At 41.3% G+C, this 26,268-nt stretch overlaps 1 long non-coding RNA gene across 1 annotated transcript in view; it reads left to right on the forward strand.

Moving 5' to 3' along the window:
* Nucleotides 1-14,662, forward strand: part of LOC127531628 (uncharacterized) — a 34,859-nt gene extending 20,197 nt beyond the window's left edge. Inside the window, exon 2 of the long non-coding RNA XR_007938761.1 lies at nucleotides 11,755-14,662. This is a non-coding gene — a long non-coding RNA (uncharacterized LOC127531628). The remainder of the gene's footprint in view (nucleotides 1-11,754) is intronic.
* The last annotated feature ends 11,606 nt before the right edge of the window (nucleotides 14,663-26,268 follow it).

A 26,268-nucleotide genomic window follows, 5' to 3' on the forward strand; every position in this document is an offset into this window, starting at 1 on the left:
TTTTTTAATATGATTTTTCAAACTTAAAGTTTGGTCAAGATGGACTCCTAAATATTTTATGTCTTTCACAATGTTTATTTTATTCCCATTTACGTAGATATTTGGAATTTCATTATGAATTTTTGACTTTGAAAAATACATTCCAACTGTCTTGTTGAGGTTTAATGTCAAGTGAGAAGATTTGAGCCAATTATTAATCATGTTCATTACAAAGGACAGTTTTGATGCCACCTGCTCCACATCCTTTCCATGTACATAGATGATGGCATCATCTGCATACGTGATGATGTCTACCTCTCTGCGCACAGCCGGGAGGTCATTAATATAGATACTGAACAACAAGGGACCCAGAATCGACCCTTGTGGGACCCCAGTTGTGCAGGACTTAAAGAAGGACATTGAATTGTTTGTTCTGACACACTACACACGGCCAGAAATATATGATTCAAGCCATTGCAAAGTGTCAGAGGACAGATTATATTGGGAAAGCTTAGACAGTAGGACACGATGGTCACAGTGTCGAAGGCCTTTCGTAGGTCCAGGAACGCTGCACCCACCGTAACCCCCTTATCCAAGCTTGCCCTTATGTTTTCTGTTAGACAACAGCAAGCTGCATCTGTGGAATAATTGCGTCGGAAACCGAACTGCATTGGGTGTAGTAAATTATTCTTGTTTAAATGTTCTGTTATCTGCTCAACAATGGCTTTCTCAAGAATTTTCGATGCTACAGGCAAAATACTGATTGGCCTGTAGTTTGCCATTTCATTTTTACGTCCTGATTTGTGAATTGGGGTTATCACTGCAGTTTTGAAGACACTGGGGAACAAGTTTTCATCAATTGACTTATTGATTATTTGTGTTATAGTTGGAATTAAAATCTCCCTATATTGTTTAATAAGGGAAATATCTAGCCCCCAGAAATCTTTTACTTTTGATTTAGATAGAGATTGTATTATTTCATCAGCTCTAGAATGATCGATATATTTAAGGCACAAAGCCATCTCATTACTATAGGTTAAGGGCTGAGGTACTGAAAATAAACTAGAGGGTCCAGAGTTATTCTTCACAATTTCATGAACTGAATCAATAAAATAATTATTGAAGTGATTTGCCACTACTGGACCATCATTGCAACATTTATTACCATCTATTATTAACTCTATATTTGTTCTGTTTGATTGCCTTTTCCCTGTTAGTTTGTCAATTGTTTGCCAAAGCTGTTTAGTATTTCCTTTAGCTTGTTTGATCATATTGAGGAAAAATGTTGCTTTGGATTGCCTAAGTTGCTGTATTACTTTATTTCGAAGGCCATTATAGATTAGTCGATCAGTTGTTAACCCCGTTTTGAGATACTTTTTTAGTGCTGAATCTCAAGTTCGCATTAATTTCCATATATCACTATTTATCCAGGGAAGGGAAATTTTCCCCTTAAATTCTGCTTTTTTAACTTTTGAATATTTGCAGACAAGAGTCTGGAGCATTTATATAAAATCATTAGATGCAGTATTGCTGTCTTTACAGCTTACCATGTCTAACCAATTTACCTTTCTCAATTCATCTTCAAACTGCTCAATATTTGTCATACACACGTGGACAAAATTGTTGGTACCCCTCAGTTAAAGAAGGAAAAACCCACAATTCTCACTGAAATCACTTGAAACTCACAAAAGTAACAATAAATAAAAATTTATTGAAAATTAAATAATCAAAAACAGCCATTACTTTTGAATTGTTGATTAACATAATTATTTAAAAAAACAAACTAATGAAACAGGCCTGGACAAAAATGATGGTACCTCTATAAAAGGTTGAAAACTATTTGACCAGAGTGACATGATTAACTCAGGTGTGTCATTTAATTGACATCACAGGTGTTTCCAAACTCATAATCAGTCAGTCTGCCTATTTAAAGGGAGACAAGTAGTCACCCTGCTGTTTGGTGAAAAGGTGTGTACCACACTGAACATGGACAACAGAAAGCGAAGGAGAGAATCGTCCCAGGACATCCAAAAAAAATTATAGACAAACATCTTAAAGGTAAAGGCTATAAGACCATCTCTAAACAGCTTGAAGTTCCTGTGACAACAGTGGCTCATATTATTCAGAAGTTCAAGACCCACGGGACAGTAGCCAACCTCCCTGGACGTGGCCGCAAGAGGAAAATTGATGACAAATTGAAGAGACGGATCGTATCCAAAGAGCCCAGAGCAACCTCCAAAGAAATTAAAGGTGAACTCCAAGGCCAAGGTACATCAGTGTCAGATCGCACCATTCGTCGTTGTTTGAGCCAAAGTGGACTTCATGGGAGACGACCAAGGAGGACACCACTGCTGAAAAAACTCATAAAAAAGCGAGACTGGAATTTGCAAAAATGCATGTTGACAAGCCACAAAGCTTCTGGGAGAATGTCCTTTGGACAGATGAGACCAAACTGGAGCTTTTTGGTAAGGCACATCAACTCTATGTTCATAGACTCAAAAACCAAGCATACGAAGAAAAGAACACTGTCCCTACGGTGAAACATGGAGGAGGCTCAGTAATGTTTTGGGACTGCTTTGCTGCATCTGGCACAGGGTGTCTTGAAAGTGTGCAAGGTACGATGAAATCTGAAGACTATCAAGGCATTCTGGAGAGAAATGTGCTGCCTCGTGTCAGAAAGCTTGGTCTCAGTCGCAGGTCATGGGTCTTCCAACAGGACAACGATCCAAAACACACAGCCAAAAACACCCAAGAATGGCTGAGAGAAAAGCGTTGGACTATTCTAAAGTGGCCTTCTATGAGCCCAGATCTGAATCCCATTGAACATATGTGGAAGGAGCTGAAACATGCCATTTGGAGAAGACACCCATCAAACCTGAGACAACTGGAGCTGTTTGCTCATGAGGAGTGGGCCAAAATACCTGTTGACAGCTGCAGAACGCTCATTGACAAATACAGAAATCGTTTAATTGCAGTGATTGCCTCAAAAGGTTGTGCAACAAAATATTAAGTTATGGGTACCATCATTTTTGTCCAGCCCTATTTCATGAGTTTGTTTTTTTAAATAATTATGTTAATCAACAATTCAAAAGTGATGGCTGATTTTGATTATTTAATTTTCAATAAATTTTTATTTATTGTTACTTTTGTGAGTTTCAAGTGATTTCAGTGAGAATTGTGGGTTTTTCCTTCTTTAACTGAGGGGTACCAACAATTTTGTCCACGTGTGTAGGAATATATGACACAGATTCATTTGAGTTTAATATATTTACATTTCGGTAACGCGCTTTTGGGAGCTTCCTGGCCACTAGGGTAATATTATGGTCTGATAGACCTGTTATTCAATTATAAGCTTTAGTAATCCGATCAGCTTTACTGGTAAAAAATTAAATCAATGAGTCTTTGGGAGGTCTTAGTAATTCGAGTAGCCCTATCCATAATTTGTGTAAAATTAAATTTTTGTGTTATTTCCTTTAATTTCCTTCTCTCTGTTTTATCAAGCCAGTTAATATTAAAGTCTCCCATCAGGAGGGTCTCTTTGGTGTCACATTTTTTTTAAATATTAGTAAGATGTTCAAAAAATACATCATTTGCTTTTAGAGGTATTGGAGGCCTATACAACAGAAAATGTCATTTCAGGAGACAGTCTTATTTTTATTCCCACACATTCTAAACCGTCTCCCATTAATTCAATTTTGGAGCACTGAAACCGATCTTTAACATAGATCATTACACCGCCCCTTTTACCTTGGATACGATCACACCTGTAGATAGTATATCCTGGGATATGAACAACATCATTTGAATGATATGGCTTCAAAAAAGTCTCAGAAAGGCACAAGTAGTCCAGATTAGAATCTGTCAGCAACTGCTCTAATTGTTCATGTTTCAGACGAGCACTGCATATGTTTAGGTGACCCCCAAATACACCTTTAGGTTTCACCTTAGGGTCCCAGATTACTTTGGCGTGATTTAAAGTCTGAAATAGTCTACACTGCTTTTGTTTAGCGGCAGTAGCAGTGTGACATGGTTTGCGTGAGTGGGACAAGTCCTGTTCACTCTTCCCAGCACATGCCCCCTTGGTTACCTTACACAGAGGGATTTCAAAGCTTTGTCCGCTGCTTGCAACTCGGTTCTTCCTCCTAGACGCTCTCCGTGAAGAGCGGGACAGTAGAACAAGCCCCGCCAGGTCCACGGAGGCCTCCGTTTCAGCGGGACTAGTGATGTACTCCGCGCACGGACGAACGACACCTGGCACGCCGATGCCACCGCTGTCCCCGGCACCAGACTGGTCAGAGAGGCTCGGGAAATGAATGAGGTTCATAGAAAAGGGAGTCTTAGGCGCAGGATAGGCGCAGGAAAGGGAGTCTTAGATCCTCATACTTTAGCAGGCAAAGCCATGGAGATACATTGTTGCTATATTAATCTCATGAAATATTATTTTCATGTACAAAAAAATTAAATGTATAATTTTGATGAAAGGAAATGACATTTCAGGGGTTTATTTAGTGTCAGAAGAAGGTAATGAAAGGATCTGGGTGAATTTGTCACATGTTAAACTTGTAACATTGTTGTCGTTGGGAAGATGTTTGCTTTCTGTGTCATGTTACGTGCCTGTGTGTTTATGGAAAAACTAAAGGAAAGATTAAGCCACAGAGGTTATTTTGTGTGTGTGTGTGTGTGTGTGTGTGTGTGTGTGTGTGTGTGCGCGCGCGCGTGTGCGTGCGTGCGTGCGTGCGTGCGCGCGTGCGTGCGTATGGCGTCAGAATTGCGTGCGTGCGTGCATGTGGATAAATGTCCAGAGACTTTGCATCAGTAAACATGCATGCAGGGGGAATAGATTGTCCATGTGCTTTTTGCTTGCTCGTAAGAAGTTAATTTCTCCTCCTACCATCTTGAGTCTGCCTTTCTGTCTTGTATGACCAACAATAGTCTATTCTGTGCTGTCCCATGTGACTGGAGACACACCCAGAGCCAAGGCCACGGTTCCAGGGGAAGTTGGCTGGTGGCCAGCTGAGACAGACACTGGTTAAATTCTTGTCTCGAAAAGTAGACCCTGCCTTGTCTAAAGGGCATAGTGATCTTATAACCAAAGTAGTATTTATACATTCTGAGACTAATTTGAAAAAAAATATATAAATTATACCTTTTAAAGAATATTTTAATTCAGTCCTCCATCCATCCATCCATCCATTATCTATACACAGCTCAATCTTCATTAGGGGTCGCAGGGTGGGGGTCAGGGTGGGGGTCGGGGTGGGGGTGGGCTGGAGGGGCTGGAGTCTATCCCAGCTGACTGAGGGTGAAGTCAGGGGACACCCTGGACAGCTCACCAGTCTATCCCAACAACAAGCACACTCACATTCACACCTATGGACAATTTAGAATCATCAATTAACCTCAGCATGTTTTTGGACTACTCCGTAAGCAGTGAATCTTCTAGCTGCAAGGTGACAGTGATAAGCACTGACCACTGTGCAGCACTGTGCACTGTGTCTTTCTAAAATACTGATTTGTATAAAGACAAGAGTTTCTATTTTTCACATCTTCATAACATATGCGCAGTAAAATGCAAAGTGACTGTCATAATAATAATGATAATCATAATCCATCCATCCATTCTCTGTACACTGCTTTATCCTCACTAGGGTCCCTGGGGGTGCTGGAGTCCATCTCAGCTGACTCGGGCGAAGGCAGGGGACACCCTGGACAGGTCGCCAGTCTGTCGCAGGGCTACATATACAGACGAACAATCACACTCACATTCACACCAACGGGCAATTTAGAGTTATCAGATATCAGTATATTTTTGGACTGTGCAAGGAAGCCGGAGTGCCCGGAGAAAACCCACGCATGTTTTCAGGGAGAACATGCAAACTCCATGCAGAAAGATCCCAGGCCCAGGCCGGGATTTGAACCGGAGATCTTCTTGCTGCAAGGCGAAAGTGCTAACCACTATGTCACTGTGCAGCCATGAGAATCATAATAACAACAATAATATTGCATTGTTGGCAGACCCCCCCAAAAGTCTCTGCCCTGTCTTAAAAAGCAGGATAACAATGCACACACATTCTGAAGCTCGCAATACATGCCCTGAGCACTAGCAATTCCACTTTAGGTCCATATACCTGTTATTCTCAATCATGACGATCTTTTCTTAAGTCACATATATTTTGTTGCCTTCTCTACTAAGGTAAAAGCCTCTTTTTTATCTGATAACATAAATATACAGTTGTGTTCAAAATTATTCAAACCCCACAGTAGTGGTGGTGCAGACAGGGACCCTCAAATGTGTATTGCTCTATTACAGTTGTGTTAAAAATTATTCAGACATTTATTCTTCATCTTGTTTATAATCACATTAAATAATGACATGTCAAATAGACAAATACAACTGAAATTACAACAAAAATGTTTGTAATATACCAATCAATGGCCTTTCTGTGATTACCTCATTGACAAAATTATTCAACCCCCTAGTCCACCACTCTTAAGAACAGAGGTTTCCATCAGGTGTTGTCAAACAGCTGATGAAAACACCTGTAGATGTGAACGGAACCCTAATGAGCAGCAATTAAGCAGATTTAAAAGGACTGTGACACATGGCTCTTCTTGGCAGTTAATGACATCTTTGCAACATGGTGAAGTCCAAAGAATGGTCAAAAAAGTTCAGAGAGGAGGTCATTTCACTTCATAAGCAAGGATATGGATATAAAAAGATAGCAAAGAGGCTAAACATTTCAAGAGACATAATTGGGAGCATAGTCCGCAAGTTTAAAGCTAAAGGCACAGTGGAAACGCTACCTGGGCGTGGTAGAAAGAGGTTACTGTCTGCAACTGCTGTGCGATACCTGAGGCCAGGTAAAGAAAGGCCATTAATTGGTATATTACAAACATTTTTGTTGTAATTTCAGTTGTATTTGTCTATTTGACATGTCATTATTTAATGTGATTATAAACAAGATGAAGAATAAATGTCTGAATAATTTTTAACACAACTGTAATAGAGCAATACACATTTGAGGGTCCCTGTCTGCACCACCCAGCCTACTTATATAATTATCCCATGTATAATTTTGCCTCTTCAGTTGAGTTGAGGGAGGGCCTTTGTGTGGTCGGAGGAATGTGGTGCACTTGGCATTTTTCAGCGAAAGAGCAATTTGCTGGGAGCCAGTGCCACTGAGAAGAGCAAAGGGTGAGGTCACAGCTGCTGGTGCCCACTCTTGGTTTTCTCCCTCTACTCCCTTTCATTCAGTCTATCAGTCAGGGATTTTCTTGTGTTTCTCTTGTTCTCTCTATCTGTTGCTTGATCTAGCTCTCTCACTTTTGGCCATTCCCATCTCTCTTCTGTCAATCCACCGTGTCACACCTGTCCCTCTGCTTCTGTATCTCCCTCTCATTAATCATTTTCCCAAAACCTTGCCAAACCCTCAACTTTGGCATATTCTGATTTCTTATAGAGTAGCTTTCTATGTGGAAAGCACACAATTTGGCACTCTTATAACAAGAGCTGAGATCACACTGTTAAACCAAGCAGCTGAGGGCTGCCACTCTCATTATCCATTTGTGGACTGGAAATTATTGCTTTCTGCACCAAAAACCCATTTCTTCCAACATATGGAATGTAACTTGATAATGTTCATTTTGTTATTTCTTATTATAGGATAGCATTACTTTTAAACTGACAATTCAGTAAAATAAAATAAAAACAAAAAAGGACACATCATCATATGTCAGATGGCGCTCTGAAGAAGACAGCAGATGCCGTCGAAACATGTAGAAACATGTCGAAATATGTCAGCAAGGTAAAATCATAATTTCAGTAGAATTCTCGGTTTAAAAGTAATGCTATCCTATATGGAATGTATTTTCTATGTAAAGTAATTACTGTAATAAATAAATAGTTGTTTATAGCTTTGTTTCATTTTACCTCTTACTGTTTTACTCAGTCACTTTGGTACATTTCACAGACCAGAAATGAAATTCTCAAAACTACTTGTTCAGTCGTCACATCATTGTGTCACTTGCGCACATCAAAAAAGCAGTTTGTCATTTCTTTGAACAAATTGCAAATGCTTTGGTGCAGCCATGCAAATGATTATGTATAATTCTCTGCCGTTTCCTACATTAGCAGTTGCTTTTGTCACGTAGATCAAAATGTATTATAATGGGTCTCTGTTGAATAGTATCACCCTCCACAACAATTAGGCATTAGTTCATCACATAAGTCTTTACATGCAAGCTGGTTGAACAAGTTGTCATAATATGTCAAATATATTTCTATACATTTCATTTTGACTTTTTTTCTAAATCTGTCCTGAATTGGTAAATTGCTCTCAAGTGAATCTTGACTTTCTCTACGAATGAAAATGTGTGTAGGGTTAGGATTTTCTTAAATTGCTCAAAGACGCAAGAGAAGATATTCGTGATGTGGATGAGAATTTGTGGCCCACCAGACAGGAACATCAGGAGGTGTAAGAAGACTGCACAGTCGTTCCTACAGCACAGCATGTACAGTTTTCCCTAAGGAGATTGTCCTGTGTTCACATTTCTACTTTTTAGACCCTCCAGAAAAACGCGATTATGCGATCGCATGAATTCCCACATTACAGTTTTTCTCAATTGCTTTAGTACGTTTCTCAGATCAGAATTGAAATTCTCAAAACAGTTTGTGCATTTCTCAAAACACATCGCACAAGTAGCAAAACAACATGGATTACCTGCAAAAGCCAGTTTTTTGTGCAAAATTCTTAGTCTATCGCTCAAAATTAAATTTCTGTGTCAATGAAAATTGCTTAGTCATGCTCTCAATATAAAAGTTACTCTGGTGGAAGGCTCTGATGCTGAAGATGGTTTATACGTAAGTTTTGATGAAAGTTGCAAGTTACACCTTTGTGTGTGGGAGATTGATTGCAAGAGACTGGACAAGATTCAGTTTACACTTTTACTGTTTTTACAATTTCTTGACAGACCATGTTATTGATACAGAAAGGAAAACAGCGCTGCATAGCACAAAGAAAAAACAAAAAAATAAAAGTAGAAATGTGAACATAGGACAATCTCCTCAGGGAGAACTGTACTTCCAGTGCTGTAGGAATTACACACAATTTCTCATCACATCAGAAATTTATTCTCTTGTGTCTTTGAACGAGTTCAGAAAATTCTAACCCTTCACACATTTCCCTTCATTAGAGAAAGTCAAGATTTACCTGGGAGCAATTAACCAATTAAGGACAGATTTAGATTTTTTTTTCTAAATCTGTCCTGAATTGGTGTGTTTGTATAGAAATGTATAGAAACATCCTGACACATTATGATAACATGTTCAACCATTCTGCATGTAAAGACTTAATTAATTAACTTAATTAATGCCTAAGTGTTGTGAGAGCTGAGACTATTCAACAGAGACCCATGATAATACATTTTGATCAACATGACAAAAGCAATTGATAATGTAGGAAATAGCAGAGAATTGTACAGAATCATTCGCATGGATGGACCAAAGCATTTGCAACTTGTTGAAAAAAATGAGAAACTGCTTTCTTGATGTGCACAAGTGACACGATGATGTGAAGACTGAACAAGGAGTTTAGAGAATTTTAATTCTGATCTGAGAAATGAACCAAAGCGACTGAGAAAAACTGTAATCACCAAAATGCTGCTGATTATGCGGGGGTCAATTATTTCCCAAAAGGCCGCATAATCCCCGCAAAACAGCACATAATTCCCTCAAGAATCTTATATTTCCACGAAATAAAAGAAATATGTGGGTCCCGCTTGATTTCACAATTTCCGCATAAAATGAGAAAATTATAACCAATATAAATGGAATTGTGAGTGAGTTTTTATGTGACGCCCGGCCTGACGTCATCAGTTCGCGCATTCACACACACACTAGAAGCAGGAGCTGATGCAGAGCGCGGCACCAGTGTTGCCAACTTAGTGACTTTCTCGCTAAATCTAGCGACTTTCCAAAGCGTCCTAGTGACTTTTTTTGTCAAAAGCGACTAGCCACAAGTCTAGCGACTTTTTCTGCCGTTTTGGAGACTGACAGGAAAACTCGGATCATTCTGCAATTACTGTCCTCAACAAGCAGCAGGTGCTTCTGTGAGCTTCTCCCCCTCGCAAAGCACAGGCTGTCAGTCCAGTAACCCCGCAGCAGCAGTCCCAGGCTGAATCCCAAACCGCCCCCTACACACTATCCCAACACACTACCCCTCCGTTTGCGCGTTCCCGCGGAGGGTCCTCCATATTAAGGGCCGTCCCAAACTGCGTAGTGCGGAGGGTGAGTGGACTGTTCAGCCCTTAAATAGCGAGTCTGCATCGATGCTCACTCTGGACAACTTTTTCAGGAAGTGCAACGTCGAAATGGAGGAGGAAACAACATATCGATGTAAGTTCCACATGCGTCCATTATTTCTTCCACGCCTTTTTCACACTGACAGAATATCACAAAACGAGTGGTGTAAAAAGATACAACAAAAGAAACAAATCTTCTTCTCTGCTGACGTTTGATTTAATTGTGCACCCCCTGACACCTTAAAATTTGAACACAACTGACAGAATTCATTTATTCATTCATTCATTTGTTGGATTTGAAATGCCAGATAATAGGATTGGAAAACATGAGTGAAACGTGAGTGAAAAAAAAGTGGGATGCTTTTGTCTTCTGGAAGCAGCAGCGATCCTTGTTAGTTGCAACCTGTGCCACAGCGCTACAGCCATGCACAGTGGGTGTCTTTGTGTTACCATGGCGATGACGTCTTCCGTTTTCCGGTGAGGCGACAGGGCGTCCCATTCCTGACGATCGTATTTATACCCTCCCCCTTCAATAATAGGTGCCCTCCACAGCTGCGAGTGTGACTTCTTTTGGAGTGACACTCGGTAGTGGAGGGGGAGTGTGTATGGGGCGGTTTGGGATTCAGCCCCAGTGTCTGATTAGAGGACACATCCCTCCACATCCAGATGGCAAGTGAATCGCGCATATTTTTGCATATTTCACAACTATTTGCATACTTTATAACTTTCCGCAATTTCCCCACATAAAATGGCATAAAAACCCTGCATATTTATTCACATAATCAAGGATTTTAGCCCGCGTAATCAAGGATTTTTGCCCGCGTTTTTCTGGAGAGTCTAACTTTTGTTTTCTTGTTTTTTCAGACATGGTCTGTCAACAAATTATAATGCAAACAGTAAAAGCGTTAATCTGAATTTTGTCCAGTCTCTTGCAATCAATCTGCCACATACACTAAGGTGTAACTTACAATTTACAATAATTGTCATAAAAACTTTAGCCTTAGTTTACATAAAAACATCCCTTCAGAGTACACTGTTATAATGACAACATGACTAAGCAATTTGACTGTCTTATCCATACACAATGACACAAGGACTTGTCATTCTGATGGCAATGACATGTTCATTGACACAGATATTTACTTTTGAGAGATGAACTAAGGCATTTGGGGCAAGAGACTAGCCTTTGCAGGTAATCCATGGTGTTATGGTATTTGTATGAATTGTTTTGAGAAATGCACTTACTGTTTTGCAAATGTTGAGGATGATTCAAGAAATGCAAAAGGAACTGAGAAAAACTGTAAATTTTACACTATTGTAGGGGGCAGACCTGAGTAAGAGAGGATTTTGTACTGAATAGTTGAGGAAGGTTCAGATCTGGCAATATTCACAAATCAGAGAGAGTTACAGACAAAGGTTGTCTCCCTAAACACCATCACTGACGAAATGAGCATCTTCTTTTGTCTTCTTTCCCAGAATCAAAATGCTTTGGGCCAACAAAACCAAAATGCCAATACGACGCCGGAAAATGACAAGGAAAAGGTTATTCAAGTTCAGAAACTCACTGAAGATTATCGATGACCTGGATGAAACAGAGGGAACAAAGAAGAAAGGCATTCTGGAGTGAATAAGGCAAGGCTGCCTTAGCCTCCCAAAACCAAGGAAAGTCTGCATCGATGAGCAAATGATCCCTTTTGCGGGCCGCTGTCCCATCATCAGGCAGTTTGTTCCATGCAAGCCACACCCTACTGGCTGGAAGGTATATGTACTAATTTCTCCAGTTGGTCTGACGCTGGACTTTTAAGTATATCAAGGGAAGGATACATTTGCTGGTCAAAGAATGGGAAATGGTGGCAGCATCAGTCCTTGGCATGGTTGAAACTGTTCACACAGAAAGTCATCTATCACTTGGCTAGCAGACCTAAGAAATGGACGTGCATGTGATTGTTCATTTCTTTGATGTTACCATCACAAATTCCTGGATCCAATACAAGTCTGAAAGCATAGTGCTTAACCACTCAATGAAAAACACTGAACAGTTCCTGGACTTCAAACTGAATCTGGCAACTTAGCTCCTGATACTTAGAACCTGAAGACACTGACAAAAGAGTAGACGACAGTGAAGAGAGTGAAAAAGAGTATGAGTCACCCATTAAAAAGAGGATTCCACAATCAGAAGCATTGTTCCAAAAATATGGGGCCAGGCATATGCCAGAGAAGGTAGACTGCAACCACGCAAAGACCAAGAAGAATTTAATGAATGAAGAAAAGAAAGAGGAAGGGCAGAACAAAAGGAGGAGGAGCTACCAGATTCAAACTTGTGCTACACAGGCCTCCAGACTATTGAGAGATTAATTTATGTTGCTGTTCAGTTTAATTTAGAAAGTTCTATTCGAAAATTGTAAGATTTCTTGATATGTGTTTTGTAAATGTTTTTTCCACCAATTATAACCGTAAGATTATAATAATGTTTCTCCACCAATATTAATGTAGGGTTAATGTTTGCTCAAATGGGGTTAAGGGTTTTATACAGAATTATTATACAGTCTACCTGATATTCGACCAGCGAAGTATTTAGAATAGACAAATATAATAATTAGCCTATGAAACACTTCTTGCTGCGCTGTCAAGAAGAGCTTCAGGAATTGTAAGGGGAATTATTTAGCTTCAGAGGTTATGTATAAAATTGAGGTAGCTGGAATCTATGCAAGTTAGGGACCAAAATGTAAACAACAAAACAATTGAGGCACTGAACTTATATTTGTGTACATTTATTAAGTTAAACTAAATAATAACAACAACAATAACACACATTAAGACGAACAACAACAACACAAAACAAATAAGATGGTGAGATGTGAATGATGGGAAAAGGGAGGAAGAGAACACAATATTTCAATGTAACACTGGGATTAATATTACACTTGAAATATGGAGTTCTGAGGGAAAAGGGATAACTAGACCACACCTGAAAGCAGCCGTCAATTTGGTAGTAGGCTATTCTGTTAGCCTGTAAACTTTATCTTTGAAAAGATAATTTGAGGAAGTTGCACCAAGTTCCAGTGACTGAAAGGTACTTGCGTGCCGTGATGACAATGATGATGATGATGATGATGATGATGCTTCGGTGCATGGTCCAGTCGGCCTTTGTTGATGTGGGTCAGAACAACGGTGGACAGAGTTGAGCCTCGGAGTCTGGAGAACTCTTGGGTTGGAAGCCTCTGATGACAAAGGAGAGTTTGTTCTTCGAACAGAGGATTCTGATGGTGCAGGAGTACTCTTGCCTGTGATGGTGAAAGGGGGCTCCAAGTAGGAAAAGAGACTCCAAGTGGTGAAACAGACTCCTCCGGTTGGACTCCTGATGTTACATGGGAAAAGCGACTCCCGATGGTAAAACAGGCTCCTGATGGACTCTCAGGTGGTGAAAAAAGACTCTACATGATAAAACAGACTCAGGGTGGCAAAAGAGGTCTCGGGGTGGTAAAAAGAGACTCGACCTGGTAAAACAGACTCTACGTGGTGAAAAAGGACTCCAAGTGGTGCTTTCAGTGCTCTAACGGATCTGGATGCAACAGTTTCCATCATCATGGTGATTTGTCAGGTCTGCTGTCCGCTCATTTCAGCCGTTCTGTTTCGTGTTAAGAAAAAAGTGTGTATCAATGGATGATTTTTTTCTTTTTTGTATTCCACCACAATATTGCACGGTTGTAAAACAGTTTAGCTCCTCTTTGGTAAAGAACATCAGTGAATTAATTGTCTATCACGGTCTTCAGCAGTAATTTTTGTTGGTAAATGAGAGACATTAGTATCGCACGTGTCTGCATCTTCAAACCATAAACAGGAAGTGAATTCGGTGATGTACGCGCATTACGTTTGTGCTGGGAGCTGCTATGATTGGTGGAACTCATGGGAGGCGGGCCACAATTACGGAAAAGTTGCGGTGATTGGACAAAATTGCAAGGCCGCGCAAAATTCGCGGAGATTGGTTGATTTTGCGTGATTTCGCGCAATCGCAACATGGCGAATTGTCATTGTTTTTTAACAGTGATATTGCTCTGTTGTCCAGTACAGTGGACATGCTGTAAAATCTAAAATAGAAATAATTTTTAAAAATTCTAAATTGAGAGTTGTTGTTTTAGCTCCATAAAGCCAGGAAATCACAAAAAAGTTAAACTGAAAGATATTTTTTTCCTCATTTCTCAGGACACAACAGCAAAGGTCCTTTGTGGAGGAAGTGCTAAAGATTGTGGATTGTGTAGCTTCAACTGACATTCCTGATGAGGAAAAAATCCTTACATCCCTCCGTGAAACAGTGCATATCCAATCTTATGACACAGCACGTGACTTTATCAAAACATTTCAAAATAAAAATGACTTTAATGTACATAGCAGTTCTTCTAATGTTTTCTCACACCTCCATCCACATTTTCTGTCCCTCTTCCTCTACTGTATTATCCAGCTGACAGGTGGAGACTGAGGCAGAGAAAGAGCAGACTTTTCCTGGTATTCACTGTCTGTGTTATAATCATGCCTTAGATCAGGGGTGTCAAACTCAGTTCCTGGAGGGCCACTATCCTGCATGTTTTAGATGTTTCCCTCTTCCAACACACCTGATTCAAATGATCAGCTTATCATCAAGCTCAGCAGAAGCCTGATAACGAGCCTGATCATTTGAATCAGCTGTGTTGGAAGAGGGAAACATCTAAAACATGCAGGATAGTGGCCCTCCAGGAACGGATCTTGACACCCCTGCCTTAGATAAACATTGCTATTGAGTATGAAATGTCATGTCAATATGTCAGGATACCTGCTTCAGTCCTTGCCTGGACCCCCTTTGGTCTCTCTCTCTCTCTCTCTCTCTCTCTCTCTTTTCTGTCATTGTGTGCTGCTGGGATCGGCTCACCTGCTCTTAATCGCGCATATATGTATATTATATATACATATATATATATATATATATATATATATATATACAGTGCCTTGTGAAAGTATTCGCCCCCCTTGAACTTTTCAATCTTTCGCCACATTTCAGGCTTCAAACATAAAGATATAAAATTTTAATTTTTTGTCAAGAATCAACAAGTGGGACACAATCGTGAAGTGGAATGAAATTTATTGGATATTTTAAACAAATAAAAAACTGAAAAGTGGGGTGTGCAATATTATTCGGCCCCTTTACTTTCAGTGCAGCAAACTCACTCCAGAAGTTCAGTGAGGATCTCTGAATGATCCAATGTTGTCCTAAGTGACTGATGATGATAAATAGAATCCACCTGTGTGTAATCAAGTCTCCGTATAAATGCACCTGCTCTGTGACAGTCTCAGGGTTCTGTTTAAAGTGAAGAGAGCATCATGAAGACCAAGGAACACACCAGGCAGGTCCGAGATACTGTTGTGGAGAAGTTTAAAGCCGGATTTGGATACAAAAAGATTTCCCAAGCTTTAAACATCTCAAGGAGCACTGTGCAAGCAATCATATTAAAATGGAAGGAGTATCAGACCACTGCAGATCTACCAAGACCCGGCCGTCCCTCTAAACTTTCACCTCGAATAAGGAGAAGACTGATCAGAGATGCAGCCAAGAGGCCCATGATCACTCTGGATGAACTGCAGAGATCTACAGGTGAGGTGGGAGAGTCTGTCCATAGGACAACAATCAGTCGTACACTGCACAAATCTGGCCTTTATGGAAGAGTGGCAAGAAGAAAGCCAGTTCCCAAAGATATCCATAAAAAGTCTGGTTTGAAGTTTGCCACAAGCCACCTGGGAGACACACCAAACATGTGGAATAAAGTGCTCTGGTCAGATGAAACCAAAATCGAACTGTTTGGCCACAAAGCAAAACGATATGTTTGGCGTAAAAGCAACACAGCTCATCACCCTGAACACACCATCCCCACTGTCAAACATGGTGGTGGCAGCCTCATGGTTTGGACCTGCTTTTCTTCAGCAGGGACAGGGAAGATGGTTAAAATTGATGGGAAGATGAATGGAGCCAAATACAGGACCATTCTGGAAGAAAACCTGTTGGAGTCTGCAAAAGACCTGAGACTGGGACGGAGATTTATCTTCCAACAGGACAATGATCCAAAACATGAAGCCAAATCTACAATGGAATGGTTCACAAATAAATGTATCCAGGTGTTAGAATGGCCAAGTCAAAGTCCAGACCTGAATCCAATCGAGAATCTGTGGGCAGAGCTGAAGACTGCTGTTCACAAACGCTCTCCATCCAACCTCACTGAGCTCGAGCTGTTTTGCAAGGAAGAATGGGCAAGAATTTCAGTCTCTCGATGTGCAAAACTGATAGAGACATACCCCAAGCGACTTGCAGCTGTAATTGCAGCAAAAGGTGGCGCTACAAAGTATTAATGCAAGGGGGCCGAATAACATTGCACGCCCCACTTTTCAGGTTTTTATTTGTTAAAAAAGTTTAAAATATCCAATAAATTTCATTCCACTTCACGATTGTGTCCCACTTGTTGTTGATTCTTGAAAAAATTAAAAATTTTATATCTTTATGTTTGAAGCCTGAAATGTGGCGAAAGGTTGAAAAGTTCAAGGGGGCCGAATACTTTCACAAGGCACTGTATGTATATGTATATATATATATATATATATGTAAGGAAGTGAATGAATACAGTCAGGCAGTTCCTTTTTTGGGGTAGTTGCTGGCAAAATCCTGCAGAGGGCGTGACCTTGCTATTGGTTTATTGTTGTCCACGATTGTGTTCTTTTGTGTGGGTTGTGGCCATTTTAGGTCACAACTTCATGTCCTGTTTCAAAGGTAAGCAGCATAACCCCTAGCTCCAAGTGAAAAAGTTGTTGCTTAGGGGTTTGGAGGTGGGGATTCAACAAATGTGATGATTAAAACCCATGTTAATATGAGGGTTCAGTGATTGGTTAAGCCACGGTTGGTTTTGTGATGTTTAATGCCTGTGCATGCGGCAGTTCAGAAACATATTAAGCTCGGGAAACTACACTATTTTCATAGTTGTCCACCCAAGGATTCCCTCCCATTCAAACACATACTGAGCGCGCACTTTGCACGTTCAGACAGAATTGTTACATTGTCTCATTCTCATTCCTGCAGACACGTATTTAGGCGCAAATGGCCTGTAGTTGTTTGCACAAACATTCTATCGTGTTCAGATGCTCCCACGCACGCACGCACGCACGCACGCACGCACGCACGCACGCACGCACGCACGCACGCACGCACGCACGCACGCACGCACGCACGCACACACACACACACCTCTAGTTTCCCCAAACTCCCTCACATTTTCATCTAGGCATGTACTGGAGGACTTTATGGGTCAGAAGAGATATTAACTTCTGTTGTATTGTATATTTTGTATTCACATGGAGTAGGTTATGGTTAATAAGAGAAGTGAACTTCTGTTGTATTGTAAATTTTGTATTGTGACAACTTCATGTCCTGTTTCAAAGGTGAAGATAAAGTCAAATCCACCCAGACCCTCTGCTTCTCCGCCTGGTCCTTCTCTCCGCCTTCCTCTTCACAAAAACAAAATACACAACGCAGAGACTTAGTAGGGAGGCCGAGGGCTAGTCGGACCTGGCATCAGGGAAGCTCCAGCAAAGGGTTATACCTGGTGCCGTGACCTGGATCTGCGGATGCGACACGAGAGCAGGAGAAGGAGATAAGAGTGGAAAGTGAAAATATTATTACTGTATATAGAAGCATATCCTTTGAGTTTTTGTTGGATTATGGGAATTGTTGGTAATATGTTCTAGAAAAAAAACTCTTTTCCATATCCTACATTACATTAATCCAACTATCTCACACCACTACTAAATGGTTGTATTTATATAGCGCTTTTATCCAAAGCGCTTTACTTGATACATCACATTCACCCAGTGATGGCAGGAGCTGCCGTGCAAGGCGCTAACTACGACCCACCAGGAGCAATGAGGGGTTAGGTGTCTTGCTCAGGGACAACTCGACACAAGCACAACGGGCCAGGGGGTCGAACCGCAACCCTCCGGTTGTGAGACGGCCACTCTACCCACTGAGCTATGCCACCCCTACTAGTATACGCATACACTTACACCCTCTCACACGCAGCCTTCTACCTCAGCTCAAAAGTCTAAATTACCTGCATTGGTAGCAATTAAACTTGAAGATGACAAGTCCTCAGGACAAAACCCCCAGTCGACCCTCCACAGAAGCCAGCTCCGCCGTGAGACGAACCTTGCTGCTGTCCGGAGTTTCCGTTTGTTTTCAATTTATGTATAATTTTTAAACAAAGCTTAAATGTATTAGTCTCGTTCGATACTATAATATAAAGTTAGTATAACGCAATATGAAAATTTATTCCTGAGCTCCGCCTTCCTCTCATAGACCCCCATGTTATTCCAAAAAGCGCCGGTCGCTGCCGACCAATCAAGTTCGAGCTTCAGCTTTGTCATGCTGTCAATCAACGGTTACGCGCACAGCAAGCAAGCCCATGCAGAGGTGGGCGAGCTACGCACTACACAACCGCGTGCACATTTGTTTTGCTTGTGGAGGAGAGAGCATCAGGGCTCAGCAACTTCCAGAAAAGTTACCAATCCCACGGCTTGTCAGGCCAAGAGACTGCAGGACGTTTTTTGGCTCGGGGTGCTCGCGTCGCTCCCCGACCACGGCCTCCATAGCCCGCCTGACGGCTTCGTTTAGATGCCCAACCTCTGGAGGAAGATGTTGGGGCGTGTGGGGGCGGGTGGTCGTGGGGGAAGTGGAGGTGTGGGCCGGTGGGGCGCCGTGGGGGTCTGCTATGGCCCGTTCTGCTGCGCGGGCCTTGGAGCTCTGGCTGTGTCGGCGGGGGTCGCTCCGGGCTCCTGGGCTGGCTTTCCACTCTGTGGCTCCTGCGGAGGGGCTGTGTGGACCTCCTTGGGCTGGAGGAGACAGCTCCCTCCTTTTGGTAGAGGTTTTCATGCATGCCAGACCCACCACACCAGCACTTACCAAAACTCAATAGAGTTTGTTCCCCCGGTCGCTCAGTCAGTGGAGGTTGCTGGGTTAGTGTCTGTGGATCTCACTCTGCTTTATCTATCCTTCTTGTGGTCTCCTGACATCTTCATGATTGATCCAGTTGGGATTTTGTCGTATCTGGTGTTTGTGAAGGGTCTTAGATTTGTAACTGGTTTTAAGGTGTGAATTCAAGAGCACAAACAAATAAAATGCACCTTTTCTCTTAGAACACTGTCTATGCCTCACCTTTCTGTCTATCCTGTGTTTGTTTTATGTTTCACTTGGGTGTGCACAGCCCTCAATGGCATAATGTAGGAAACAGCTTGAAATAAACATGATAGGTTAATTTGCCATTAATGAGGACAGGTGATGGTCACAGTCACAAAGAAGAAAAAAATTGCACATGAAGCTTAAGCAATGACACCATGGTTAGTTGGTGTCATTTTTGAGTGGACTTGCAGACAAAAAATAAAATAAAAAATACACCCTTCACACCCTCATCAATCAAAACGTCCACCAAAACAAGAAAATCTACTCTTGTTTTTTTTCAGAAAAGCATTTGACTCAATTTGGCATGCTGGTCTGTTCCTAAAACTATTAGAGAAAGGTGTAGGAGGGAAGGTCTATGACATCATTAAAACCATGTACACACATATGAAATGTGCTGTAAAAGTGAACAACATGGAAATAGACTTCTTCCCTCAGAGTCGAGGAGTGAAACAGGGCTGCAGTCTCAGCCCCACCCTCTTCAATATTTATATGAATTAGCTAAATCACTGGAACAATCTGACATTCCTGGTCTCACTCTGTCTGACACAGAGATTAAATGCCTACTGTTTGCAGATGATCTCATATTGCTGGCTCCATCAAAAGAAGCACTACAACAGCAACTAGATCATCTGCAAACCTTCTGTCAGACCTGGGCCCTGACAGTGAATCTGGACAAAACCAAAATCATGATATTCCAGAAACGACCCAGAGGTCAGAGAAACCAAACCAGGTTTTTCCTGGGCTCTCAAGAGGTGGAACACACCCTGAATTACACATTCTTAGGACTACACATCACACCTACAGGAAAATTTAACATGGCCGTGGATGATCTCAGAGAGAAGGGAAGAAGGGCTTTCTATGCAATAAAGAAATCTTCAAACATTAATATTCCCATTAGGATCTGGCTCAAGATATTCAAATCTATAATTGAACCAATTATTCTGCATGGTAGTGAGGTGTGGGGCCCTCTTGCAAATCAAGATTTTGAAAAATGGGACAAACACCCAATTGAAATCCTGCACACAGAGATTTGCAAGAGCATCCTCAGAGTGCACAGAAATACCCCCAACAACAGCTGCTGAGCGGAGCTAGGCCAATTCCTCCTCTTAATTAGAATTCAAAAAAGAGCCATCAAATTTTATAAGCACCTTAAAACAAGTGACCCCAACTCCTACCACTACAAAGCCCTTCAATGCCAGGAAGAGAACATGGAGAAGAGCCCCCTCAGCCAACTGATCCTGAGGCTCAGCTCCTCTGACAGCACACGACAAACTCAGAACAGTTCTCACACAATCTGCACAAAGCAGATTATAGAAAAAGAACACTACATTAACTACTGGACATCTAGAACAAAAACTCAAAGCAAACTTCAATGTTATTTGGCTCTAAACAGACAGTACACGGTGGCAGAATATTTAAGCGCCGTGACTGATGAAAAACTGAGAAAGACTTTGACCATGTACAGACTCAGTGACCACAGCTTGGCCATAGAGACGGGTAGACACAGACAGACCTGGCTGCCCACAGAGGACAGACTGTGTCAACTCTGTCCACACAGAACAGATTAGATGCCAGTTCTTCTCCAAAATAAAACAGCATGTTCCTGACTTTGATTCGCTGCCTGAACAAACCAAAATGCAGCACATCCTTGGTGAGAACAGAGTCAGCAGCTTAGCAGCAGCTAAATATGTCAGCCTGTGTCGCAGATTAAGGGACAAGCACAACAACAACTGTCACCACACCTGACAGACTGACCAATACTCTCAACACACCTGTCAGACTGACCAAAAAGGAATCTACAAACTTTGAATTTTGTGCTTGTTTTTTTTTTGTTGCTATTATTGATGTTGTTTTTTTTCTGTGTATTTTTATGATTGTTGTAAATAATTGTTAACATTGTTATTTGCTTTGGCAATGTTGTTGACATACAATCGTGCCAATAAAGCTTATTGAAATTGAAAAATTGAAATGAGAGAGAGAGAGAGAGAGAGAGAGAGAGAGAGAGAGAGAGAGAGCGAGAGAGAGGTAAACATTGCACAAGACCTCCTCCAGCTGCAGTATGAAGGCGTGACCGTCATGAAAATGTTCGACAAAGCCAAAGTGAACGTCCTTCATCCCCACTGCCATCAGACTATATAACACTACTGTGTAGTTGTTATTATGTGCAATATTTATTATCTCGTTCTTGCACTTTCGTGACTTTTGCACTCCTTTGTTTTTTGTTTCTAAGAGCCCTGTAACACTAAATTTCTCCTTTGTGAGATGAATAAAGTCTATCTTATCTTATCTTATCTTAATTTACTCATCTTCCTCCTGAACAAGAAATTCTATGGAAAATAAATCTGTATACCATAACAAGGAGGAAACAGGTTGTGCCTTCTGACAGTACTGAGTTTGTTGGACTAAACTAATTACATGGTGCAAGATGGTGTTTTGTTTCACCTACATATAATTTGATGGATTACACCAAAATTAAATGGTATTGTCAACTTCATGTATCTGTTCTGTATTTGTCCCACATGGTGATTGTAAATGTAATGTATTTTTAAGAATTTAATTGTAATGGTACTCATGTTTTGTATGTAAAAGATACACAGAGATCCACTGCTCTTGTGACCGTGTATGTGGAAAACTGGCCTTTGTGGCTTCATGAAATACTGTAGTTTACCAGTGCATTTTTAATTAAAGCGTTTAAAGAAACCTGTTTTAATAATAAAACATTTGAACATTTTAGAAGCTGAAACTGACATTTTAATTGACTATATAGCTGACGTCTGTTGCTTGAGAGAGAGAGAGAGAGAGAGAGAGTGAGAGAGAGATAGACAGACAGACAGACAGACAGAGATTTATTCATTCTTGAAGTCTTTTATAGGCATCAAAATAACCACCCTGAATCAGCGATGCACTCGCCACCTGGATTCTCCCCCACTGCTTGCCCCGCTCCGGTGTAGATTATTTTCTGTTCTTTACTTAAGTATACTGATGTTATTCTACAGTTTAGATTTGTTAGGTGACATTGATTTTTTGACGTTGTGTTCGGTTTAGTTTGATCGTCAATCTGGCTTGTTATCCCTTCATTTTGTATCATTTGAGTTTTGTTTCTAAGCAATAAACTTTAGTCCTGAACCGGACTCCTGTGCTTGTCCTGTTTCGCCACCTGGGTTCCCAGCATCTGACATGATACAACAGAGAGATACGAATACCACAAAAAAAAAAAAAAGTAATAGTTTCAAGAGCCATTTTGAAAAACATTAAATCAAACTGAAAAAATGAATGATAGTGGAATAGTGCCACCATGTGTATGAGTGTACTTATTGCTGTATGGGCCAAACATAGTCTATTATGAATTATTATAATACAAATGTCCAACACTTTAAACTATTTCAGAGCTAAATGATAACAGAAAAACAATTTGTATCTATTTTAATAATTTATTCATTTTTGCAGTCTTTTTGCAGGCATAATAATAAACTTAAAATAATCACAAATTAAATGTGCTGGTCTTTTGTTTGAAAGACATAAAGATGTGTGTTATTGTGTAGTATTTATTTGGTGCTTGACAATATAGCCACGGAGTGTCAAAATAACATAAAAAGATGTTGAAGTAAATATTATAGACATGGAAAAATTGCTTGTTTTGATAAGAAAAAAAAGATTCTAATATACAGCTATCACACTGGTTATTTGAAGTGGTTGACATTCAAATATAGTAACTACCAATATCAGAAACTCCTTTAAGTGACTGAAAGACAATAAAGTAATACTTAAGTAAGAGAACACTGTAAATCGAGTGCACTGATGTGATGTTGTGAACCCAGTGCATTTTTACATAGATGTGATTTTAACTATGTACATTTATGACATAACTATTCATCTTCACTGAGGCAGGGCTGCAGTAAATCCACTACCATTTCTTCTGTACAGTAAGATGGTGGCAGTCAATGTGTCAAGACTTGATTACAAAAAGGCCTAATGAGCAGAAGAATATCTCCAAACCCATCACTCCACTTAGTAATCACTGTACAGTGAGGTGAGGGATTCATCTCAACAACAATTGTCCACGTGGGTATGAGTCCTCTTGGGTGGGCCTCTCTCGGCTGCCCAAATCCTGAGCAGTTGAGAGGGGCTTGCGACTGGAGGATACTGGTAGAACTGGTCCAAAAGCTCTGCTTCCCACCTGAGGTTGCATCCACCAACCTGCGACCAGACATAGTGCTATGGTCAGCTTTGCTTAGGCACGTCTACATCATCGAGCACACTGTGCCCTGGGAGAGCCTATAAGCACAAGAAGCTGACGTATACAGAGCTTGCCTCCGATGCAAAACAGCGAGACTGGAAGGCGAGAGTCCGACCAGTCGATGTAGGCTGCAGAGGATTTGTAGCCACCTTGACATCCAGGCTTCTCCGGGAGATGGAAGTATGCGGCAAGGCCCACTGGCAGGCGATCAAGGACCTCTCTAGAGGGAAGTCAGTGGCTGTGGAGGAAGAGAAAGGACTCCACCTTGGCCCTAAAGTAAGTAAATGGTATCAAGGTGGTGAACCTGGGATGCTGGGATTTACTGCTGAACCCTCTGGAGGTGTCATGGGCCTAAGAGCGAAACACCGATGAAGGAGAGCACCCATGTGATAACCCAGAGGATGCCCTCACTCACTTGACCATCCTACAGAGTCTTAGGTGTCTCATGTATGCAAGAAGGGATATCAACATCTAGTCCTACACAACAGACAAAACACCATTATACATACAGTTATGAATGTTTAATGTATATGTGTTGCAGAGAAGCAGAAGTAAAAAAAAAAAAAACAGTATGAGAACATGTTTTAAATGATGATGAATGATACGAATAAAAACTTAATAATGACTTTTAATGAAAAAGAACAAGCATGCTATGTCCAACCAGGTAGCCTGCGCTCTCCTGATGATAGGTAGTGAAGGAAAAATCTCAGTTCCCAGCAGGTAGCCATGCCTGGAGAAGGGCAAGACACAGATACACTACTTCATAAATAAAGTTTCCACACAAAACACACCTTCAAAGGTACACTAGATTACCAAAAGTATTCGCTCACCCATCCAAATAATCAGAATCAGGTGTTCCAATCACTTCCATGGCCACAGGTGTATAAAATCAAGCACCTAGGCATGCGGACTGCTTTTACAAACATTTGTGAAGAATGGGTCGCTCTCAGGAGCACAGTGAATTCCAGCGTGGAACTGTGATAGGATGCCACCTGTGCAACAAATCCAGTCGTGACATTTCCTCACTCCTAAATATTCCACAGCCAACTGTCAGCTGTATTATAGGAAAGTGGAAGCGTGTGGGAATGACAGCAACTCAGCCACCAAGTGGTAAGTCACGTAAACTGACGGAGCGGGGTCAGCGGATGCTAAGGCGCATAGTGCCAAGAGGTCGCCAACTTTCTGCAGAGACAATCACTACAGACCTTCAAACTTAATGTGGCCTTCAGATTAGCTCAAGAACAGTGCGCAGAGAGCTTCATGGAATGGGTTTCCATGACTGAGCAGCTGCATCCAAGCCATACATCACCAAGTGCAATGCAAAACGTCGGATGCAGTGGTGTAAAGCACGCCGTCAGTGCACTCTCGAGCAGTGGAGACGCGTTCTCTGGAGTGATCAATCGCGCTTCTCCATCTGGCAATCTGATGGACGGTCTGGGTTTGGCGGTTGCCAGGAGAACCATACTTGTCGAACTGCATTGTGCCCAGTGTAATGTTTGATGGAGGAGGGATTATGGTGTGGGGTTGTTCTTCAGGAGCTGGGCTTGGCCCCTTAGTTCCAATGAAAGGAACTCTGAATGCTTCAGCATACCAAGACATTTTGGACAATTCCATGCTCCCAACTTTGTGGGAACAGTTTGGAGCTGGCCCCTTCCTCTTCTGACATAACTGTGCACCAGTGCACAAAACAAGGTCCATAAAGACATGGATGACACAGTCTGGTATGGATGAACTTGACTGGCCTGCACAGAGTCCTGATCTCAACTCAATAGAACACCTTTGGGATGAATTAGAGCGGAGACTGAGAACCAGGCCCTCTCATCCAACATCACAAATGCGCTTCTGGAAGAATGGTCAAAGATTCCCATAAACACACTCCTAAACCTTGTAGACAACCTTCCCAGAAGGGTTGAAGCTGTTATAGGTGCAAAGGGAGGACCGACGTCATATTGAACCCTATGGATTAGGAATGGGATGTCACTTACGTTCATATGCGAGTCAAGGCAGGTGAGCAAATATTTTTGGCAACATAATCTATCTTGAATTCGCAGTTATTACTGTTTCACAGAATCTTCAGGCACAATGCAAAAGTTTGAAGAGGTCACTCAGATGTTGTTTAGGAAATTTAGAATGAGGAGGTACTGTAGGAGCCTCTTAAGGGAGTTGAAACATTTGTTCTTCAAAACAAAAGAGAATGACAGCAGACAGATGTCTCTGAAAACAACCTACTCACAGCTACAATTTAATAAAGATCAATTGAGATAACTCAGCAGAACTAGTATTTCAGGTGGTTTCTCCAAATTCAAAAGACCTGCAGCAAGACTTGGTGGCAGCAAACACTGAGGTTTCAGTGTCTACAGTAAGGCGCACATTAAACGCTGATGGTCTACATGCCCAAACTCCAAGACGTACACCACTACGGACCCAAAAGCACAAGAAAAGTCACCTCTAATATGTTTGAAATCATACAAATAAGCCACAGAAGTGGGGAATAGACTAAGATTTCCTC

This window comes from Acanthochromis polyacanthus, chromosome 21 (assembly GCF_021347895.1).
Source record: "Acanthochromis polyacanthus isolate Apoly-LR-REF ecotype Palm Island chromosome 21, KAUST_Apoly_ChrSc, whole genome shotgun sequence".
NCBI classification, from domain to species: Eukaryota; Metazoa; Chordata; class Actinopteri; family Pomacentridae; genus Acanthochromis; species Acanthochromis polyacanthus.